Raw genomic sequence first — 24,738 nt, forward strand, 5'->3', positions numbered from 1 at the left:
TTACCCGTAGTGTTGCGTGAAGGGGAGTGGGTCAGGGTGGACTGCTCTTCGGTGGATCGGTGTGAACTTGTTGGACCGAAGGGCCTGTTTACACACTGTAGGTAATCTGATCTAGGATGCACTGAGGGTCATCCGAGATACTGACAAATTCATAGACACGCCCCTAGTTATGTTTCTTTAATGACTGTAATATTTCAGTCCATCATTCATCGTCCTGAGTTCATTAGCCTTACCTGTCAGTCCTGTTGTATTTAAATGAACACAATTTAATCCAACAGGCGTTCCTTGCTTCCTGTCATGTTCCAGGCAGAGAGTAGATGGAGGACCACCAGGAATGACAAAGGGAGTAGGCAGGGATTGCAGGAATCCCCTGTGGCTATTACCCTCGAAAACAAATAGACCATTTTGGATTGTTGGGCGCAATGTCCGTTCAGGGGAAAGCAACAGTTGCCAGGTTGGTAGTACGACCACTGGCTCTTGGGCACAGCAGGAAAGGGTAAAGGTAAACAGGCGTTAAAGTTAAGAGGATCGATTGTTAATGGGACAGATCAGAGATTCTGTGGTCGCAAACGGGAATCCAGGATGGTGCGTTACCTCCCAGGTGCTAGGGTCCAGGATGTCTCCAATTGGCTGCAGAACATTCTCAAGGGGGAGGGTGAGCAGAAGAAAACATGATGCACGTTGGCACAAATGATATCCGTAGAAATAGGGATGAGGGCCTGCAGCATAACTACAGAGAGCTTTGAGAATCATTCTTTAAAAATACCTTGACAGTGATAATCTCCAGAGAGGGAGATTAACGTCAGAGAATTGCACTGGACGGGATTCCAATATCTTGGCGGCCAGTTTTGCTCGAGTTACAAGGGAGGGATTAAACTAGATTGTCAAGTGGTCATATCCTCAAGAGCAGGAGGCAAGTGGAAGGAGATACAGTAATCAGAAATAGTAAGGTTAGGCTGGAAAACGACAGAGAGTAAGTAGTGCCTTTTGGATTAAATTGCATCTGTTTCAATACACGAGGGCTGACAGGTAAGGCCGATGAACTCAGGGTGTGGATATGTAGGTGGGACTGGGAAATTATAGCCATTACAGAAATATGGCTAAGTGATTGAAAGGACTGACAGCTTAATGTGCTAGGGAACAGGTGCTTTAGGTGAGACAGAGATGGTGGAAGGAGGGGAGGGGAGTTGCATTTCTGATGAAGGGGAGTACCACAGCAGTAATCAGAGATAAAATAACTGATGAATCACCCAATGAGGATTTGTGGGTGGAGTTAAGAAATAGGAATGTAATGGTGAGGTGTTGGGGTTGTAATATAGGCCCCAAAGAGTCAACAGGAATCAGAGTAACAAATATGCAGGGAGAGAGGGGAGACCTGTAGGAGCAATAGGGTTATCATACTAGGGGATTTTAATTTTTCTAATACAGATTGGAACGGCCAGAGCATTAAGGGATTTGATGACATAGAATTAGTTAAATGCATCAGGAACGTTTCCTCAAGCAGTATATAGAGTGTCCTACTCGGGAAGGGGCAAAACTCGAACTTTTCTTAGGAAATAGGGCTGGACAGGTGACTGAATTAATAGTGGAGGAGCACTTTGGGACCAGTAACCATAGTTCTATTAGTTTTTATATAGTTATGGAGAGGGACAAAACTGGTCAACAGGTTCATGTTCGAACTTCGGGCTTGGCTCAGTTCTAGGCCGCTGGGATCAAGGGAATCCATGGATGCATAAAAGAGATACAGGATTTTACTGAAGAAGGACATCAGTCGGGTGAAAAGGGGGCAAGAAAAAGCCTTGGCTGAGAAGATTAGGATGAATCCAAAAAGGTACTTAAATATATTAAAAGAAAAAGCAATAACTGGAGAGAAAATAGGACCCATCAAAGACCAATGTGGACAAGTATGTGTGGAACTATAAGAGATGGGTGAAATCCTCGACGAATATTTCTACTCTATGTTTACCGTGGAGAAAGACATGATGACTTGAGAACTTGAGGAAGTTAGTCGTGATATCTTAGGGACAATCCATGTCATAGTAGAGGAGATTTGGACGTACTAGAATGTTTGAAAGTGGATAAATCTCATGGTCCTTACCCAATATATCCAAGAACACCTCAAGTGGCTCCAGAAGAATTTTCGGCGACCCTGGACTATAATGTTGATCATCACTGACCACAGTGGACGTCCGGAAGACTGGAGGGTAGCAAATGCCATGCCCTTATTCAAGGAGAACTGCACAAAAAAAGCCTTGGAACTACAGATCAGTAGGTTTAACATCCGTGGTAGGTAAGTTACTTGAGAAGGTTCTGAGGGATAAGATGTACATGCATGTAGAAAGACAGGCTTTGATTAGGAATAGTAAGTGTGGCTTTGTGCGAGAAAGTTTTTGCTTGACAATTTTCTTAATGTAATTGGATGAAGTGACCAGGAAGATTGACTTGGGTGGGGCAGTAGACGTCGAAACACGTGATGTTGTAAAAGCACAGCAGGTCATGCAGCATTTGAGGGGCAAGAGATGTCTCTTTCGGACATAGGCCCTTCATCAGGAACGTCCAATACATCGATTCTCCTGTTCCTGTGATGCTGCCTGACCCACCGTGTTTTTCCAGTACCACACATTTTGACACTGATCTCCAGCAACTGCCGTGCTCACTTTCTCCAAGGCGGTAGATTAAGTCAATATGGATATCAATTACAGCAGAACAGAATGAGGCCTTTCAGCCCCTGGAGCCTGATATACAATTACAGGAGGAGGACAATAAACCCCCCGGGCCTATAAAACTGTAACCAGATCATGCAGCACCAGTATCCAGTTACACAGCAACAGGATCAGTCTATTCAGTTACTTGAAGTCAGTAACACAGGAAATGGAAGAGGCCACAAAGTGACTGGACTATGGGGTTTACTGGAATAAAACCAGGCTACATAGCCCATCAGACCTGCACTTCCATTCAGCAAGTCAGGGCTGATTTGTACTCGGCCGCAATTACTCTTTTATGCCCAATTCTTTGTAGCCCTCGACTCTCTGACGGGTCAAAATCCACTGACACCCACTCGCACCCCCCAAACATTTCAGTGCTTTGGCCTCCCCAACTGTCTGGTCCCAACCGTCACTACCCTCTGAGAGAAGGAAACACTCCCCACACATATACCTTGGCCTATTGAAATGGATAGAAGATATGAACAAAGCGTAAAGTGACTGGCCCTGATATCATGGCAGTATTTGATTGAGCGAGATGTCAAGGAGACTGAACAAAATTTAACTTAATGGGAATTAGTTGTAATCTTCCCACTGGTTGAATCATTCAGAACACAATGGGGCTGGTGGACATCAATCCTCCCAGTCCCTGGATATCCCTGTGGGCAATCCTCAGGGTAGCTTCTTCGGCATAAACATCTTCAGCTGCGTCATCAATGTCTTCCCCTCTGTCATACGATCAGAGGTGGGGATGTTCTGTGAAGATTATACAGTATTTAGAACAATGAGTCACCTCCTAACGCACTCAGGTATCAAATCTGGACAACATTCAAGCTTGTGCTGCTAATGTAAAGGTAACATTGATCAAAAGCACTGCTGGGCACTAAACATTTCCATGGTTAAAAGAAAGAGGAACTCCTTCAGCAACTGTAGCTGGTTTCACAGTAATATAAGAAAGCCATTCCACCCATCTGATCTGTTGGATAACAAGAGGCGCAATGCGGTCACTCACTCCTGCCTGTTACACAAGAAGACAATTAAAAAAAGACAGTAGATGTTGGAATACAAAATACACACGCAGGAAGCTGGAAGAACAAAATAAGTAAGGCAGCATCAAGACTTGAGAAGTGAACGCCTTGGATATAACCATTCATCAGGACTGTGGATGGGAGTAAGGGAGTCTATAGATAAAGTGGCGGGTGAGGGAGGAAGAGGCAGAGTGACGAGGTGGGGGATAAGTGAACACAGATCAAGGGTATCAGCGGGTTGGTGATGGGATGGCCGAGTCCAGTTGGTAGGTAGCTGGACAAAAGCTTGCTTAGAGGAATGGAATGGAGGGGAGTGTATGGGAAAGGAGTCGGGGAATTGGAAGGGAGGTTATTTGCAATTGGAGAATTCAGTGTTGAGTCCCCGGGGTGTAGGCTACACAGGAGACAGATGAGATCTTGTTCTTCCAAATCATGGTTTGGTTCATTGTGGCAATGGAGGACGCCAAGGATGGCCATTTTGGAAAGGGACTGGGAAAGAGAATTGAAATAGGAGTAATTTAGCTAGGATGACTACTACATTTTACAAAAAAACAAAAACTTTATTCATAAAATTGCAAAATGAAACACAAAGAACAGAATAAAGAATCACGACAGAATTCAACCTAATTCAACTAGACTTAATTATGCTGTTCCGAGCATACACAACTGTCCCAATAATCAAACTCCCAATAAAAACCAGTACAAATGGAACAAATACTTCCAGGTTGAAAATGAAGGTCAGAAACGAGAGAGAATTTCCACACAGCTCCCAGATGAACTTCCTAGTTCAAAACTCGACTGAAAACTGCTCAGCTCAATTCAGCTCAACAAGTTCAGCTAAAATAGCTCACCACTCTCCGTTCATTATACTGGTCACTTATAAAGCATGACCACTTTGGCCTGAAGTCTCATCTGTTTCCATATAAACAAAAGGCCTCTAAAAGTCCTTTTCATCTCTGTACCAAACCAGACTGAGAGGAGCTTGGCCCCGTTTTATTGTCCCTGCGCAAAAAAACCAAGGATAGAGTCTCCTTGAGCCAAGGAACAGCTTTTTGACAAATAAGGGACTTGCTTTGTGACATGTCTCCCCCCACTAAAAAAAAAGAACCATCAATGCTAAAAGATAGCTGTATTTTTAACCCTTCAAACCGAGTTAGTAGTCTCAAAACAGACAGATACACTATGCTAACTGTAAACATTCAAACATGCACAAACCCTTTCAAATTCAGGCCGTGGTATACCCACCACCAAACACCTCCGTATTTCATTCGCGTCTCAATAACTCATCAGCTTTCACGCTTTCGCGACCTTCCACATGCACAATTGTCAGATTGAATGACCGCAACAACAAGCTCCATCTAAACAATCTGGCATTTTTGTCCTTAGTTTTTCCCACAAATGTATTATGATCAGTGTATACGATTGTCTCAGATGCATTGCTGGTAATATAAACACAGTTATGGTGTAATGCCAACACTAACTTTAAAGTCTTTTTCTCCACCATTGAACATTTCTGTTGATGAACGTTCGACTTCCCAGAATAATATCCGATGGGTCTTTCTATTCCCCCATCATCCTCCTGCAGGAACACCGGACCAATACCCACATCACTGGCAACGATAGCCACCTTGATAGGCTTCGTGTAATCTAATGTAGCTCATACTGCGGGCAGTGTTAACACAGTCTTTAGGTTGTAAAATGCCTTTTGACAGTCCTGTTGATAAGTTGGAAATAGATATAGTGACCATATAGAAAATGGAGCTTAGAATGTTAACTAAAATGGCTGAAGCACATTGGCTGTATTGCCCGGCATGCTGAGCGAAACAAATTGCTAACACAGCAACTTGTAAGAATCCCTGCACAAGCTGGGTAAACATGTCCAATCCCACAGATTTGAGAATGATGTAGTACATAGCAATAGGTCAAAGGGCAGCCATCAGAGGAGTACTGGTGCCTCACGGTCTATCTGTAACACAGTAATGAGGTTTGAATGTTTACATTTAAGAGCATCTCTGAGATTTGACTGTTAACTTGAAGAGCAAGAGAAGAATGATGGGGGCTAATGTCTGACTTTAAAGATAGTGTTAATATCTTAACCAGATGGCTGCTGGTGTCTGTGTGTTAGATTTAGAGCATTTTTTGATGTGTAAGCTTACAATTAAGTATACTTTGATTAATATACTTTGCGATAGCTTAATGACACGGGACTCTGTATTGCGTCAGAAGTTATGTATAAATGTAACAACTTTCCCTATCACCGATGAGAGAATCCACTCTTTAGTACCCGGCGTGGTCTAAAGTGGCTTTTCTCCCAGGATTGTTTGTATATTCGTATACTGACAGTCTTGAATAAAAACAGTGCTGTTGAAATGTGTTAATCAAGTGGTGGTTCTCTGTTCTTGGACAGGCGTTCACAAGAAGCCAGGTAGCGTGGCTGAGCTTCCACACTGTATCACTGAGAGTTCTTGCCCTTGACAATTTGGTGTGTGGAGACGCCGCACTGCTTAAAGTTTGGCACAAACTTTCGGTAAAATCCAGTCAATCCCATGAACCGTAGTACTGCATATTTATTTTTGTCGACGGTGTGAAACATTCCCCAACTACTTTCATTTTCGTATCTCATGGGGCCATTTGTCCATGTCCAATAACGTGACCCAGGGACGTGACTTGGGCTTTCTCAAATTCACTTTTATCTAAGTTTACCACCAAGCCTGCCTTCTGAGGTTGATCGCACAAGTCTGATAAATGCTCTAAATGTTCCTTCCATGAGTGACTAAAAATCATCAGGTCATCAGCGTAGACCACACAGTTGGGTAATCAGGCAATGACCTTATTATCAGTCTCTGAAATGTGGCTGGATCGTTTTTCATACAAAATGCCACAATTTCAACTGTCCATTTGGCGTTATGAATGCCGAAATTGCCTTTGCTTTTTCTGACAGAGGTCCGTACCAGTAGCCTCTGAGCAAATCCAACTTAGAAATGTAAGTAGCTTCTCCCACTTTTTCGACACCGTTCTCCAAACATGGAATTGGATCTGCATCAGTCTTTGTAACGGCATTGACTTTGTGATAGTCCACACATGACCGTTGGGTACCATCTGGCTTTGGTACCATGACTATATGTGAACTCCAGTCACTGTAACTCACTTCGATTATGACATATTGGAGTGTGCGCTCTATCTCCTTCTGAACCTGTGCCAATTTTGGAGAGTCATGCCCATAAGGATGTTGCTTAATCAGAACAGCATCTCCTGTGTCTACATCATGCACAATTATGTTCGTACTTCCCAGTTTATTGCAGCATATCTCTCCACAAGATAGTAAAAACTCTTTCAGGTCACTTTTCTTTTCTTGTGTAAGGTAACTCAATAATTTATCCCAATTTTTGACAACTTTCTCATTCTCCAATTTGATTTGAGGAATGTCCAATTCAGAATCCTCTGAACTTGGTTCTTCCTTCTGTGCTGTAATCATTAACACCTTCTCCTCTTGCTTTCCTTCCCTGTCAAAATACCTTTTGAGGGTATTCACATGACACACTCCGTGAGATCTCATCCTGTCTGGAGTCCGTATCAAATAGTTCACCTCATTCAATTTCTTCCCAATTTGATAAGGTACGCCAAAACTTGCTTTTCAAGGTCCAACTGTTACTGAAAGTAACACCAATACTTTACTCCCAATTGCAAAATTGCCAATTTATGATTTCTGATCCACTTCCTTTTTCATTGTATGCTGCAATACTTTTAAATGCTGTCTACCCAACTCTCCAGCTCTATTTAATCGTTCCCTAAAATTTGACACATCATCCAAATGGATGGTCTTTTAATTCTGACCTATTAATTCCTCCTTAACCAATGTTAATGGTCCTTTTACTTTATGCCCACAAATAAATTTAAATAGACTGAATTTGGTCGATTCATCCTGTGCATCTGTGATCACAAATAGTTCAAAAGGAATTTCCTTACCACAATCATCTGGATAATACTGACCATAAAACCTCAACATGGTCGTCAGTGTTTGATGCCATCTCTCTCATGCTCCCTGTGATCCCAAATAGTACGCAGTAAATTTGAATTGCTTTATTCCCAAGTTATCCATCATCTCCTTGAATAGTTCGAATGTGAGGTTTGATCTGTCTGGATCTCTATTGGTAGTCCGTACCTAGTAAAAAAACAAGCATTTTTCTACAACTCTTTTAGCTGTGATGCTGCATAATGGGTCTGCCCCTGGAAATCTAGTCGACACATTCATTATTGTTAATAAATACTTATTTCCACTTTTTGTTTGAGGTAGGGGCCTACACAGTCTATCAAGACTCTTGCGAAAGGTTCCTCAAATGTTGGAATAGGTATTAAAGTTGCAGGTTTATTACTGTCTGTGTGACATGTTTGAGACATCTGGCAAAATTCAACTACATCTTTGTGTAGTCCAGGCCAGTGAAAGTATCTTTGTATTCCAGCCTGTAATGTCCTAAACCCGAAATGATCTCCAAGTGGTAGGTCATGTGCCACTCGCAGCGCCTCCTTTCTATACCCAACAGGAAAAACAATTTGAAGAATTTCTGTCCACGCCTGATCTGCCACAATGTGCGCTGATCTCCATGTGCACATTAAGACATTATTTAAGTTATAACACACAGGAATGCATTCATTCTCTTTCTTGCTAAATGTCTTTTGATATAACTTTTGTAACTCCTCATCTTTTTGCTGCAATTCAATCACCTTAGCAGAGCTAAAATACTTTCATGTTTTCATACTTGCTCCTTCTGTTCCACTTACCTGGTCAAAAAGAAACTTTCGGATAACTCTATGCCAGCTTCCTTATCTCTGCCTTTATCCTGCTTCACCCAGTGCATCTGTGATCTGCTGATGACGTAATCAGGTAAAATTCCTGGATAAACATTCTCCAGGTCTTCAGTTGCCTGCATCTTCACTGACTTTTCAACTAGAGTAGGCAGCACGCCTACCAGTGAATCAGCTATATTATTTGCAAGGACAATTTTTATTCCTGGAGCTGAGAGTTAGGGGTCCAGTACTCCTACCACACATTCTCCGCTCTTCTCTGGACTTCGTCGCCTCACTTTACATAACTGAGCACTTTTTGCCTCACTGTGAATTCCTGTTCCCAGCACATTTTCTGGCAATAGTCTCTCAAGAGTTCATAAAGCCTCACCCCTCAGCATTACAGACTGAAAATATTCTGTGTCAATTAATGTTGGAACCTCCTTACCAATTACCCTTCCATGTAGATTTTTTTTAACGCAGATTTAGCATGTCCACTGATCATCTTGTACACTCTGAGGCAGTTGCCTAACTCCCCCTATGCTTTTTGTTACTAGTTCAACGAAACTTCCAGGCTTGTCTTGTTATCCTACAGCTGGATTTCTCCCAGCTCACCAACACTGTGAATTTGTGTGGCCCACTTTATTACAATGAAAACACCATAGCATTTAAACTTCTTTGTCCCCCTCAAGGTTTTCTTTATTACCGTGGTAAATTATCCTTACATTCTACACTGTGATCTACATTTCCCTTTGCACATGAGGATATCTCTTTGCTCCAATTTCTGTCCCTCAGAGACCAGAACTGGTTCTGGAAAGCAAATCAAGTTTATGGACCAGTTCATAATCATCAGCCATTTCAGCAGCAAACCTTGTTGTTTGCACTCTCTGCTCTTCCACCTGAGTTTGCACTACTTCAGGTAGTGAATTTTTGAATTCCTCCAAATACTAACTCTCTAAGGGCATTAAAGCTTTGCCTGAATTTTAAAGCTCTTATCCAACAATCGAAATTAGTCTGTTTGATCCTGAGACACTCAGTGTAGGTTTGACCAGGATCCTCAATAGATTCCTGAAAGGTTGCCTATGTTGACTTAATGTTTTTTTTAATCTCTTCCGACTCCCTAGATACCTCCTCTGATAGGGATGTGAATACCTCACCAGTCCTACCTACAAGTTTCGTTTGGATCAACAAAACCCACATTGCCTCTGGTCACTGCATTTTTGAGCCAACTTTTCAAATGAGACGAAATGGTCATCACATTCATCTCATCAAGTTGAAGCAATGGTTGAACATACTCAAACAAATTCTCACTAGGCTTTTGGCTACCAGGGGTTGCTCACCCGCACTCTCTGCCTTACTAAGCCCACCCTCAGTCGTTATCTCCAGTGCTTAACACTGACTTCCCTTTTTAAGTGTCAGTTTTTGCTTTTCAAAAGCTCCCTCTTTCTCTCTCCCCTGCTGCTTTCTCTTTTGCCATTCTTTTTTTTTACTTTCTGTTCTGCTGCTCTCTTTTTTCCCCCTTCTTCTGCATTTTATTGAAAGTCAAATGTTTCATTTTGGCTGCCCTTTCCTTACGTCTCGCCGCTAACTCAAGATGTTTCATTTGCAACTGAATTCTTCCCATCTCTATAGATTCTGATGGTTTCTCCAGCAAGTTTAATTGACGAGCTACTGCTGTAATTACCTCTCCTTTCCTCACAGAAGCAGTCAGTTCCAATTGCAAATTGGTCTTATTCACTTTTCGTAAAATATCCAAAGTCACTGCATGCACACCGAGGAAACGATTGGCGATTGAAATAGCCATTACTATTCGAAGCTTTGTCAACCCAGTCAAACGAATACCCGAACTAAAGACATTAGCACCTCCCACTCGCTGTTGAAAATCCAGCAATGAGCCCCCAGTCTGTTATGGACGAGATTAGACCACTCAAAACATTCTTAAGCAAGCAGCACAGATCATAACTTTGCAGTTTGATTTGGTAATTGCCCAATGAAAATTACCCGGAGTAATTTAGCTAGGGTGACTACGAGATTTTAAATCAGAGAAAAACATTATTCACAAAATGATACAATGAAACACAATGAACAGAATAAAGAACCCCTACAGAATTCAACTTATCCACCTAGACTTAATCCTGGCACCGTTTTATTGACCCTCTGAAAATCATCAAGGACAGAGTCTACTTGAGCTAATGAAAAGCTTTTAGCAAAAAAGAAGGATTGGTTTGTGACAGAGAAGACAGGCTAGTGTTCTGTATGGAGGTCAGAAGCTGGTGGGAATGGCTAATACTATCAGAGTGTGGCTGATGACAGATTTGTGAACAACATGACGTTCAATGCAGGGTCACACACCAACTGTACATCCAGACGGTGAGAGTTCATTTAGAACTTGGAGCTCTTTCTCTCTCAACCAACATGGGGGCTCCATAGAGCTCTGTAAATTATCATAGTGTCATAGAATCATATAGCACGGAGACAGGCCATTAGCACAAACTCGTTTATGCTGATCAAAATGTCCATCCATGCTAACCCCATTTCCCTGCGCTTGGTCCATATCCTTCTAAACATTTTCTATCTATATATTTGTCCAAATGTGAAGACTCATATCATGGAAAACATGGTATATCTAATGCTATCCGTGTTTTGTTTTGGAAATAATGAGTGTTGATTGATAACATTCCAGTGTTAATGCAATCACGTTTTTATTCTTTTTGTAGCGTTACAGATTAAACACTTATTTCCTTCACACTCTCCTCATGGTACCATCACTGCAGGGAATTGTCTGGTGAAACGCCATTACACTGTCTCTCTGTAGCAAGGAGATCATTGATTATAAATGAACGAAAATACTGTCTCAAGTATACTCCACAACTGCAGGACGGTGTCTTCACTCTTATACTTCAATAATTTTGTAATGAACGATACTACTCATTATTGTGCTGATTACTTGCTGAGTCATAGAGTCATAGAGATGGACAACATGGAAACAGATCCTTCGGACCGACCCGTCCGTGCCGAGCAGATATCCCAATCCAATCTTGTCCCACCTGCCAGTACCCCACTGCTCTGTAGGGATTCTGTTAGTGCCTCATGATCAAGGACATCCAGCTCCTTTTCACCAAGAGCACTTCCCATCATCTCGCCTTCTCATAAGTACAAAATGAGAAGGATTGCAGTTTTGGCCAATCATTTATTTGCCTTATGAAGCAAAGTCACACCAACAACAACATCACTGTTGCCATTGGAGTTGATTGGAGATACTGAGGAGGCGATGATCCAGCTGTACTATCTCTAAGTATGAATCCAGGGAATCAGGTAATGACCCAGACACCGGATCTGAATCCCACAACGGCAAATGTTGGAAATTGAATTCAATAAAATATCAGCAATTAAGAATCAAATGAAACAATGAAACCATTGTCGATTGTCCTACCTGGCACCCTCATGCCCTTCAGGAAAGGAAATTTACCATGTTCAGCTGGTCGGGCTTACATGTAACTCCAGACCCACAGCAATGTGGTTAACTCTCAGTTGCTGTTTGAAATGGCCAAGCCAGCCACTCAGTTATATCAGTCACTTCAAAACCTCAAAGAAATGAAACCGCATGGACCTCAGCACTGACTACTTACAGCCCACGGACTGCAGTGGGTCAGGAAGGCAGCTCACCACCACCTTCTCAAGGACAATGGGGAAAGGGAATTAAATACTGGGCCAGCATCCCATTAATGAATAAAGGAAGATGATCACACGCAGGGAAGAGAGAAAAACAGACATAAAATCTTTAAACAGGAACTTTGACATATACCTTACATGGTCATGATTATCAGTAATATGGGAACAGGAGAAACATAAGTAAGGTTTAATTTCATTTTTTATTTCCATCCCAGCTGATCATCAACAATCTCTGTGCTTCTTTTTCTCTCTATCTCTCTTTCTCTATCTATTCAACTCAGTCGTTCTCCCTTTCATAACAGATGTCGGTGTCACCAACATTGATCACGCTATTTCCCAACTGTGTTCAGTTCTGATGTATGGTCATTAGAATTGAATTGCCAATTCTATTTTTCTCTCGACCCGAGGAGGCTGCCAAATCTGCTCAGTTTGTCTGGCACTTTCTCGTTCTTTATTGTTTCTGATCTGTTGCATCACTCTTTGAGTTATTTAACCTTTAATTTTGTTATTACTTGGAATGTCTGCATCACTGACGGGCAGCATTTTTTGACCTAACCAAATGTCATTTACTGTGAGGTCATTCTTTCAGGCAGTACAGAACCAAGCACATTTCTATGGGTCTCACATCAATCTTAAGCCAGACCAGATAATAACACAAGATCTATTCATCAAAGGACATCAGTGAAATAGATAAACGTATGGACAAAATGCTGGAAATGTTATGGTTGTTATTTCCAATTCCTGTCTTTTGTATTTACTTTCTGACATCGTCTGTGGTAGGATGTGGGATATCATCTTTCTGTGTAATAGTCTGTGCATCTGAATTACATTTCTTCCGACATTACTGCGCTGAGAGAGTGTTTCTGTCATGAAGTTATTTTAGAGACAAGAACAAAGTTGCGATCAAAATATTTGCAACTGAAAGAGTGCTTAGAGGAAAGGTGTAACCATAACGTCTGAATTTTACCAAAGCATAAATAATGGTTTATTAAGCGTCAACATTGAAGCCAAGATCGTGGCTGGGCATATAATCGAGCTGGTAGTGGATAGGTTTTGTGATGGACAGAATACCGAGACACAAATGAATTTTATTTATTTTAATTCGGTATTGTGAACAGTCTCGTTCTCAGATGTTTGTTAGGGCTGGGTGTGGGCGGTTCTGACATTTGTGGGTAATCAATGGAATTTGCATTTGAAACTAAAGACAATAGTTTCCGTCTTTGTCAAATATAGATAACAGAAATAGCAAAGAAGTTCGCCATGGTTGAAGGGATTAATAAATGGATAGAGATGAAGAAACTTACCAGGAACACCAACAATAGCGAGGATAGGGTAGTAACCCGCTTGGATAATCATCAATGCACCCCATATCCGATATGGTAATGTTGACCAAGACCGGAAAAAATAGTAAAGACCCCAGGATAAACTCCTGTCCATTGTTGCAGCATTCCAGTCTAATGTTCTCAGATTCTGATCCATTAATGGATCATTCCAAACTATTCTCAGATGTTTAAATCTCCTTTTTCTGTCTCTGCAGCTGCTGATCCCTTTGAGCGTTGGAGTTGATGCATCTGTTGCTACAATGGCATAAACCATTGCAAGAGGCCCCTTACTAATAGGAGACGGAAACATCCAGTGACACAACTGTGATCCATGGAGACTGGCATCAATCACAGTCACTGAACAAACAGCTCCATTTAACCCCTTTCAGTATGGTCCCTTCAGTTCACAAAAACTACTGGACAGGATTGAATGTTGGCACCTTTGGCTATTGATCACATTTCCCATCACCCATTGCTCTCGTGAAGTTAGTAGTGAGGGAGAATGATGCATGTTTTCTTATCGCAGACTAGATGATTCTGATGCGTTGTCCGTTTGCAATACTGTAACTGGCTGAACCTCCCACCATCACCACCCTCAAAAACCACAATCTACATGCTGTTACCGTGCAGATCTCTCCTCGACTGGAACAGGTACCAGCCAATATACTTACAGTGGATATATTTGCACTCCAATACATAGGAAATGTGAATTTGCCTGGGTATCCTTTAATTGATCTAATAAGGCAATTTTGTATCTTCAACTCTCAATGTGCTTTAGCATTTTTTAAAATATAAACTCACAACCACCTTAACACACTTTATTAAGCACAAGTTTCTTCACTTTCTCCTCATGGTAGCATCATGCCAGGATTTAGTCTGATGAAACCCCGTTGGACTGAATCCTTGATAAGATCATTATTTATAAAGCTGATTCAGCCTGTACACAATACACCTCAGTCTCTCAACAAAACACTATTACTGGGAAAGATACATTTACTCTGATACTTTAATCATTTGGCATGAAGAGCCACATATCATTTACTTCCTGCTACGTAAAAAATCTGTTTGTGACATATGACCAAACATATCCAGGTCTGTTTCAACAACAGCATTTCCCAATCTCTCACTATTTAATGAACATAAATGTGAATTATGATATTTGTTGTTCATATCTAAAATATTTTATATCTTGTGAAGGGCTATTGCCCAACCATTGATCCTTCTGATACCCCAAAGCCTTCACTCCAGATAATTATCCTACTCTCTTCATTCTCTCGATTATCCAACTTTTACTACATTCGGTGTATTCCACCCCTACTTATCCATGGACTCTAACATTCCCCACTCACCCCATTCAAACATGTCAAACTCTGCTGAAAATTTAAATACTTCATTCCCACTGGTTCTCAATTGTCGATATCACAACGGACAACCTCCACAAAATCCAGCAAGTTTATCAAAAATCAAGATCATTTCCCCTTCCTGATTCTAGATTGACTCTACTGAATCATGTCATTATTTTCCAAGTGTCTAGTTGTCACATTCCTCACAAAAGGTTCCAAAGTTTTTCTCACAGCTTACACTGCTTATAGTCCAACAGGTTTAATTGGAAGAACACTAGCTTTCGGAGCGACGCTCCTTCATCAGGTGATAGTGGAGGACTCGATCGTAACACAGAATTTATAGCAAATGTTCACAGTGTGATGTAACTGAAATCATACATTGAAAAACTGATATTCTGTTAAGCCGTTCATCTGTTAGAATACAGTGATAATTTCACTTCTTTCATGTGTAAATCACAAAACTTTTTTTTAAAGCTGCCTTCTCAGGTTAGCTGTTAACAATGGTGATAGCTAGACAATATGTTGAAGGCGTTACAGGGTTACATTGTACATTTTTCAAAAACTGCATGCATTCATGTAGAACTCTGAGCTGAAAAACTGCACGACTTTATGAAAAACTCCGTTATCTCACTTTTTACATGAGAATCAAAAGGCATAGAGAGAGAACACAGGAGGCTCACACCTTCAACATATTGTCTAGCTATCACCATTGTTAACAGCTAACCCAAGTATACAACTTAAAAAAAGTATTGTGATTTACACATGAACGAAGTGAAACTATCAGTGTATTCTGACAGATGAAAGGCTAAACAGATAATCAATTTTTAATGTATAATTTCAGTTACATCACACTGTAAATTTTTGCAATAAATTCTGTGTTATCATTGAGACCTCCACTATCACCTGATGAAGGAGAGTCCCTCCGAAAGCTAGCGTGCTTCCAATTAAACCTGGTGGACTATAACTTGGTGTTGTGTGATTTTTAACTCGGTGTATAATAGCTGCTTTCCAGTCTGGAGGATCCTTTCCAGAATCTAACCAGCTTTGAAGAACAATCAGTAAATTCTTTCACTCGCTCTCCTGCCACCTCCTCAATAGTCAGGTATGTAGCTCATCAGATGCAGCATAATACCAACCTTCAATCCAATAAGATTTTGAAAGACATATCTTTTATTCATTCTAATTACCTACTGTTCCTCATTTTCACCAATCACTCTGTACCCTTGTATTTCTGGAAGTTTCTTTCTGTATCATCCTCAGCGAGATGGACACAATATAATGTTTTCAGTGGAGAGGTGGGTTCTGTCAGCCAGTGAATATATCGGACGACTGCATCCAGTGATGATGGATATGTTAATCACGCCTGCCTGGAAAGTTCCAGAGCTAATCCAGTTGAATTCATGTTGAGCATCTGCACAGTCCTGTCAGTGGTGTGAGGCTACACAGTATACTGAAGGAGGGGACACAGCTCAGTGACCACCTCAATTTTGAAACAAACTGGTTTCATACCTGACTCCTGGTCCAACTTAGACAAATGTCCCGGGAAATCCCAGGAAAGATATTGCACTGTCCTGCACCACCCGATTGATAGAGATTCCCTTCTGTGGAGCCCCATCTCCATTAGTTTAACATGGACCCAGACACTTTGTAAATGCAGTGTATAGAGGTGGGGTCACCAGACCCAGCAGCTGACAATACAAACCCAAGATAAGCATCCACAGAAACTCCACTGATTTTCCAATGAATGGAATGGGTCAATTCCCCACACGGAACGTGCGCGCGCTCAGTGTTGAAAACTATTTCCACTCCTGAGTTTCTCTTCCTGGCTGAGAAAGCCGTTGCATCTCTTCACACTCCCACACTAACAGTTTCTCTCTACAAAGAAGCAGTTGACAATGTAACATTACCTTTCTCTATATCTCAGCAACTATAAGGGCAGCACCAGTATGGCTAATGGATTTGATCATCACACTCAGAGAAGAGAGGTACAGGGAACCTAACTCACTTTTAACAGGGACAAATCTAAATGGATGCGATATTCAGGAATATCGGAAAATGGGGAAATGTGAGAATAACTTTCCATTTTGTTTTCCTTTCAGTCCATCATCAGAAATCCCTTTGCTCACTTGTCATTTCCTTTCCTCTCTTTTTCTGGCCATTTCTCCATCTATTCAATTTAAACCTGTCCCCCACCTCTCTCTCCAACCCAACCCTCCATGATACCAGGATAAATAATAATATTTCCCAGTTTGCTTTCAGATGTGAAGCAGGGTCACTGGACTCAAACTGTTACCCGCATTTTTCCTGACAGAGGCTGCCATACCTGCGAGATTCTCCAACACTTTCAGACGCTGGAAAATTTTATTTTCGATCTCTAGCACCCAGCGTTCCTTAGTTTATTTCAACCTTTAATGCTGTTGTTTCTCGGGATGCCAGCATCACGGGCAAAGGCAGCATTTGTTGTCAATCACGTATTGTCCTTGACTACGTAGCCATTTGTCAAGACAAAATGGAGCCAACAATTTTGTTGGGAGTCTGAAGTCACACTGAGCTCAGACTGGGTAATAATATTAAGTTTTTTGAGCAAAAACTATCAGTGAAATAATAAAAATAAATCTTTACGGTTTCTGGTTGCCATGAGTGCAATTCGGTTTCATTCCAATTTTTGTCATTCGAATTTAAGCTCTGTCATCGGCTGTGGTAGGATTTTAAATACAGCCTTGGAGTCACAGCCCCTGCCTCTGAATTACCCGTCTAGTTACATGATCACTCTGATACAGAGTACTTATTGCCTAGTCGGTATTCCCAAATTCCTGCGAGAGACAGATGGCGGGAAAATCCATTTTTTCTTCCCTTTTCTTCGCTTTCTATATTCATACAGTCATATCGCATACAAACACATTCTTTGATCCAACTTGTCCATGCCGGCCAGGTTTTCCTAAATTACACTATGTCCATCTGCTTGCATTTGGCCCATTTGCCTCTAAACAGTCCCCATTCACGTGTTTGTCCAAATGTCTTTTAAATGTTGGAGCTGCCAGTCTTCCTCTGGCAGCTCATTCCATCACCATGTCACTCTCTGTGTAAAAAGAAAGTTTCCTCTTCCTCCCTTTTAAATCTTCCCTCTTCCACCATAAACCTATGGCTCTATGATTTAACTTTCCTAGCCTGTGGAAAAGACCTTGGCTTTTCACCCTGCCCAAGCCGCCCCTGATTTTGCAAATTTCTATAATGTCACCCCTCAACCTCCTACACTCCATCTGATACTAACTTCAAGAACAAGCACTTAAAGATCAGCCCTCCAAATTTGAAACAATGTTAAAAGTGACAGGTAAACGACACTCAGCCCAAGCTTCATACTGTTATTTGTTTTCTTCTTTATGTTACAATAACGAGCCAGCATGAAAATCTAACTAGTGCCAATAAGCCGTCAAGCACCTGAATGTCTTTGTCTGATGGCGGTGATCTCTACAGTGAAAGTGTATCTCTGGCCAGATCTGTATAATACCACTTATTCAACATTCTCCCTCCTGGCCTCCCTATGACCTTGTGGTTGTTTCTTCTTTATGTTGCACTCAATAGAGAGAATCCCTTTCCCCCAGTCACATCTTAATTTAAACTCATTTTATGTCATCTTCTCATTCACCACTGCTAAAAGCCTGTTTACCTTTTGCCACACCCTCTTTTTCCTGTCACCTACCCTTCACCTCTGGCAAGGGACTAAAATACCCAGTGTCCAATCCTTTTCAGTTCTGAAGAAGTGTCACACTGGACTTGAAACGCTAACTCTGTTTCTCTGTCTCTGCAGATGCTACCAGACCTGCTGAGTTTCTCCAGAAATGAATAGGCAAAGCACAAATTTTCAATTAAACAAATAACTATGAATACTTGAAATAAAAATTCACAAATTGCTGTAGAAACTGGGAGCTTTGCCGAAGGGTCACTGGACCCAAAAGATGAACTCAGCTTTCACTCCACAAGATGCAGAGATACCTGCTTAGTGTATTCAGCAATTTCTGCTTTTGAACATTTTCCAAAGACGTATGTCGAATCTGCTCAAAAGCCCTGCCCAGCACAGAGCGCTGTACATTGAGAAGTGAACTAAAACAAAGTGCACGGTTTCAGTGGCTATGAAACGACATAAGGCTGGCATCACTGGCACGACAGAGGTCTTAATCATGGTCAGGGAGAAAAACACTCGAAAAGCATTCATTTCAAACACAGAAGATATGATGATGGGAAAGAAAATGATTCATATTAATAGTTTGCACGTCAGAAACCAGGTTACGTCACTGAGTACAGGTCTGATGGGTGAATGGGTCTCGGTGTGAACTGGGGGAAAGTTTGTCGAATTGATTTGCAGATATTGCAGCTCACACTGGGTTATCATGTGATGCTGTAGATCACAGCAGCAGCGGCAGCAGCATTGCGTTCAATCACAATCCATAACTTTTCTTCCAGGATAATCCATCACTGTACCATTATCATCAAGCCGAGTGATGGTTCAGTGACGAGTTTGGGTGAACATACCAGAGTCAGAACCATGTGTATCTAAACCTGATGACAACCCATTAAAGCTACCGCACTTGACTGGTTACATTCCAAACAGCAGAACTACCATCTGGTGGAGAAGGGGAAATGATCCCAAGACAAACAGATAAGATCTAAACTGTGCAGTCAAGCCACATCCAGTCATCATTGTTGATGGATTAATAAACAACTTACAGGAGAAGATAACTCCACAAATATCCCCAGCCCCGTACATCGGTGTAAAAGACAAGGATGTAGTATCTGCACCATCCTCAGCCAGAAGTGTTGAGTCGATAATCCACCTCACCCTCCTCATGATGCCCACAGAATCACAGATGCCAGGCTTCAACAAATTCGATTCGCTGCACGTGACATGAAGAAAAAGCTGAACACAGTAAATATGATAACGGCAATGGACCCGGACACAATTCCTGCAATAGGACTGAAGACTTGTGCTGCACAACAAGCCGTGTCCCTGAGGAAGCTGTTTCAGTCCAGCTCCAACTCTGAAATCTGCCTGGCCACGAGGGAAGTTCAACTATATCCAGTCCCATAACAAGGGAATGATTACAGTCTGACCATTTACCATGCCTTCAGTCCCGTCGCGATTATCATATTGGTGGGAGTTATTTTTGACAGAGCTGTCATACAGCACAGAAATAATGTGCTCAGTTTAGTGAGTTTTCTAAATTTCACTATGATCACTCTCATTCTTTGAAAGTCTAAAGAACACAGGCCGAGTTTCCACATCAGGCAATCTCACCATCTGAGGAACTAATCTGGAGAATGTCCATTGCACACCCTCCGTGGTCAGTGTATCCTTTCTCAGATTGGGTCACCAGCACTGGTGAGGTCAATGTACAGTTTCATTAGCAAGCTGTGATACTGCTTCAACATGACCTTCAGACTATGTTATGATTCTCTTAAATGAAGGCGAACCTTACTTTAACTTTCCACTTCGATATATACCTCCAATTACCATTCACATTACTTTATTTATGGATTCACTGCATGAGGTCTTATAAAAAAAGCCTTCTGAAAATCGAAATATGTCATTTCTATGTTGCAATAAACAAGTTCAAATCATTCTGAAGTTTGTCAAGGATGAAGACTCTGTCAGAATCTGTCAGAGCATATTGATTCTCTCCAATGTTGCTGTTAATTTCTAAATGTCCAATATCACATCCTACATAATAGATTCCATCGGTTTCATTTCAGATGTCAAGTTAATTGGTCTGCAGTTCTCCACACAATCTCTTCTTCCCTTTGCAGATGCTTAATCCCTTCCATTCATCTCCAACGCTTGGAACACATTTACTAACTTCTAGCCTCTGCAGAATGTACAGGAAAAAACAGTGATCGACAGCACAATTAATGCGTCTACTGCTGATTTATTTCTAATATTTTGATACGAAGTACAACTGGCTCATCAGACTTAGCAATGCTCAATCCAGCTACAATACTACTATGCTAGCCTTCAACTACTACCTTGTTATTGACATGAATTGACTTTATGTCTTTAGTTCCACAAATTCCATGTGATCACTTATTATTTCTCAGCGATTTTCTGGATCTTCTTCCGTGATGACAGATGCAAAGTAACTGCTTACTTTCTTGGTCATTTTCCTGTTCTCCACAATCACCTCTCGTCTCCCGATTACAAAATTCCACATTTGACCATACTTTTATTTTGTTTTCTTTGCAATACAGATTGTAGATTTATGTTGTCTTTGTGTTCTTCTTTCACAGAATCATTAAAAACCCACAGTGTGGAAAAGGCCCTTGGGCCCAACAGGTCCACCCTGCCCCTCCGAAGAGTAACCACCCAGATTCATTTCCATCCAATTCTACATTTTGCGACTGATGCACCTAATCTACACATTCCTGAACACTTTGGGCAAATAAGCATGGCCAATTCACCTAACCTGTAAATCTTTGGACTGTGGGAGGAAACCAGAGTACCAGGAGGAAACCCACACAGGCACAGGGAGAATATACAAACTCCACACAAACAAATTTCTGAGAATTCTCCGTTTGCCACAATGTCTAAAATTCTTCTGAACTCACTTCCTATGATTAATATAATCTTTAATTTATTATGTTAGCCTCCATTAAGTCACTTGCCCTTTCTTTGGTGATTCTACCTTAAAGAAGTAGACATATTTTTCAGACATTGCAGGATTTCCGTAGATCTCCCGGTCCTGATCACGTGTATCCAGGAACACAGCAAGAGGGGAGAGAAGATATTGCAGGGGCCCTGGCTGATCCTTTTGCATCATCGCTGCCCATGGGGGAGGTCCCGGAAGACTTAAGGGTAGTGAACGTTTTGACCGTGTTCAAGGAGGGCTGCGAAGAAGAACCTGTAAACTATAGACCAGTTAGCTTAACAACTGTGACATGTAATTTCCTTGAGAAGATTTTGAGAGATAAGATATGCATGCATTTGAAAAGACACGGTTTCATAAGGAGCAGTCAGCACTGCTTTGTGCATAGGATATCATGGCTCACAATTCTTTAGCGTTATTTTGAAGAAGTGACATGGAATGTTGATGAGGGTAGATGGTAGTCGTATTCTATCTAGATTTCAGAAAGCTTTTGATGAGGTTCAACATGATAGGCTGCTCTGAAAGGTTCGATGGCGTGGAATCCAGGGGGATCTGGCAAATTGGACACTCAATGGGCTTGATGGTAGAAAGCAGAGGCTAATACTGGAAGGATGCTTGTTGGACTTGAGGCCTGTGATTAGTAGAGTGTCTCAGGTGTCGGTGATAGACCTATTACTGTTTGTTATCCATATCAATGATTTGGATGAGAATGTGCAAAGCATGATTCGTAATTAGGCTGATGACAATAAAATGGGCAATACTGTGAACAGTGAGAAAGGTTATCAGAAATTGCAGCAGGACATTGATCAGCTGGGGAAGTGGGACGAGAAATGGCAAATGGAGATTAATATATGTGGGGTGTTGCATTTTGGAAAGTCAAATCCAGGTTGGCGCTTCGTGGTGAATGTTAGACTCTGAAGGAATACAGAAGAACAGAGGGACAATGGAGCTCAGGTTCTTGGTTCTCTGAAAGTAGTTGCACGTAGATACAGCAGTGAAAAAGGCTTTTGGCACACTGGCCTTCCGTCAGGGCATTGAGTATACACGTTGGCGAGTTATATTGCAGTTGTACAGGACGCTGGTGAGGCATGCACTTGGAGTATTGTGTTCGGTTTTGTTCACTTTGCCGTAGGAAGGATGCGATTAAACTGGAAAGAGGACTGAAGAAATTTACAAGGATGTTGCCAGTACTGGATGGTCTGAGTTGTAGGGAGAGTTTGGACCGGCCAGAATATTTTCCTTTGAGTATAAGAAACTGAGGGGAAATCGTATAGAAAAGTATAAAATAATGGGATGCATGGATAAGGTGAATGCACTCATTCTTTTTGCCAGTTTTGGGAATCGAGGTCTAAAGGACATCAGGTTAGAGGTGAAAGAATAAAAAGGATCCTGAGCGCCAACTTTTTTTAGGCAGAGGTTGGTACACATACGGAATTAGCAGACAACGGTTTTGTTGAGGCAAGCACATTAACAACGTTCAAAAGGCTTTTAGACAAATATGTGGATAGGAAAGATTTAGAAGAATAAGGGCAAGGACAGGGAAATGGAATGAGCAGGATGGACGTTTTGGTCGGCACGGACCACTTTGGTCCAAAGGGCCTGTGTCCAAGCAGCAGGGCTCCATGGTTCTATGACTCTAACAACCATTGCATGTCCATCACTTCATGCTCAAACATTAAATATTGCAGGCGCTGTACAAAATATAACATATTAACGTCTCTATTCCTCAGAGCAAGATTACTAATGAGTCCTTCTGACCACACAACACCAAATCCGAAATAACCTGCTCTCCTGTTTGAGTTATAACATACTCTTCAACCAACCTGTTATACGCTTATAGAATTTATTTTTCACAAAATTAGCAGTCGCTTAGTTAACGCAGTTTAGATGCAATTTAAGATCATGCAATAATACTGCAGCACCCACAGTATTTGCATCTCTAATTTCCAGAGTATACAATGCACAGAATTTACAAGAGAGCATTGGTTTAGATACAATGCTTGCTTCTCCTTCCTATTTGTAAGATCCACCCAAACTGATTCTGTGTAATCTGAAGGATATGGTCAGTGGCGTTATTAGTGATACACTTGGACAAGACATTCGGTGAGGGTCACCTCGACACTGACATGATCTGAAGAAATGACCAATATCACAGGACAAGTATCAATATCCTGTCAACTCTGTCAGGTTAACTGTTAGCCTACTCTCTCTGTTCCCTTACACTCACTACCTGTTATAGCACCTACCCCCTTACAAGGCTTACATTCTATCTCCAAATCAGGCTCACGCACTACCACGCTCACTATTGAATTCAGCACCTTTCCCACACCACCCCCAACCCACGCGCTCTCTCTCCCTCCACTATACTCCCAACACTAATAACACTGCATGGATATAACACTGTGGACTGACTCCCTCCGGACACCTCACCATTTCCCCTCCCCCTCCACATACACCAGCTCTAAGAGCAGGGCCACACACCCTCGCCATCACTCCTCCCCGCCATTCTCCCATTCCAGGAGATATGGACTGTAATAGGAGAGAAAGGACCAAGCCAGATGGTGGAGCACCCGATATCTGACCCATCCTCCAGCCTACCCCACCTCCCCCCTCCCTGGCATGTGGGGAGGACCCTGGTACGAGCCAGAGTGGACCGGGAGTGACGTATGGAGATTCCGTGACATCCATGTCCCTCCAACTGAGTAAAAAACAATGTTCAGTGAAGGGCAATTCGCATTTTAACCACTCCGTCTGTTCTCAAATTTTCTCCCTCCCCAAAACAACAAATATCTCTCTGCGATGAGATACAGACACAAAAATATTCAGAGACATATGTAAACACACTAATATACTAACACTCACGGTACTTATACAGAGATAGAACCGCACACAAGTAGTGGCATACGGGAACATAGACATAGAACATAGAAAATAGAAAAATACAGCGCAGTACAGGCCCTTCGGCCCTCGATGTTGCGCCGACCAAAGCCTACCTAACCTAAACTAGCCCAATAACCTCCATATGCTTATCCAATGCCTACTTAAATGACCATAAAGAGGGAGAGTCCACCACTGCTACTGGCAGGGCACTCACAACCCGCTGAGTAAAGAATGTACCCCTGACATCTGTCCTATACCTACCTCCCCTTAATTTAAAGCTGTGTCCCCTAGTAACAGCTGACTCCATTATCGGAAAAAGGTTCTCACTGTCAACCCTATCTAAACACCTAATCATCTTGTACAACTCTATCAAA

The sequence above is a fragment of the Hemiscyllium ocellatum genome, unplaced genomic scaffold, assembly GCF_020745735.1.
Source record: "Hemiscyllium ocellatum isolate sHemOce1 unplaced genomic scaffold, sHemOce1.pat.X.cur. scaffold_154_pat_ctg1, whole genome shotgun sequence".
Lineage (NCBI taxonomy): Eukaryota > Metazoa > Chordata > Chondrichthyes > Orectolobiformes > Hemiscylliidae > Hemiscyllium > Hemiscyllium ocellatum.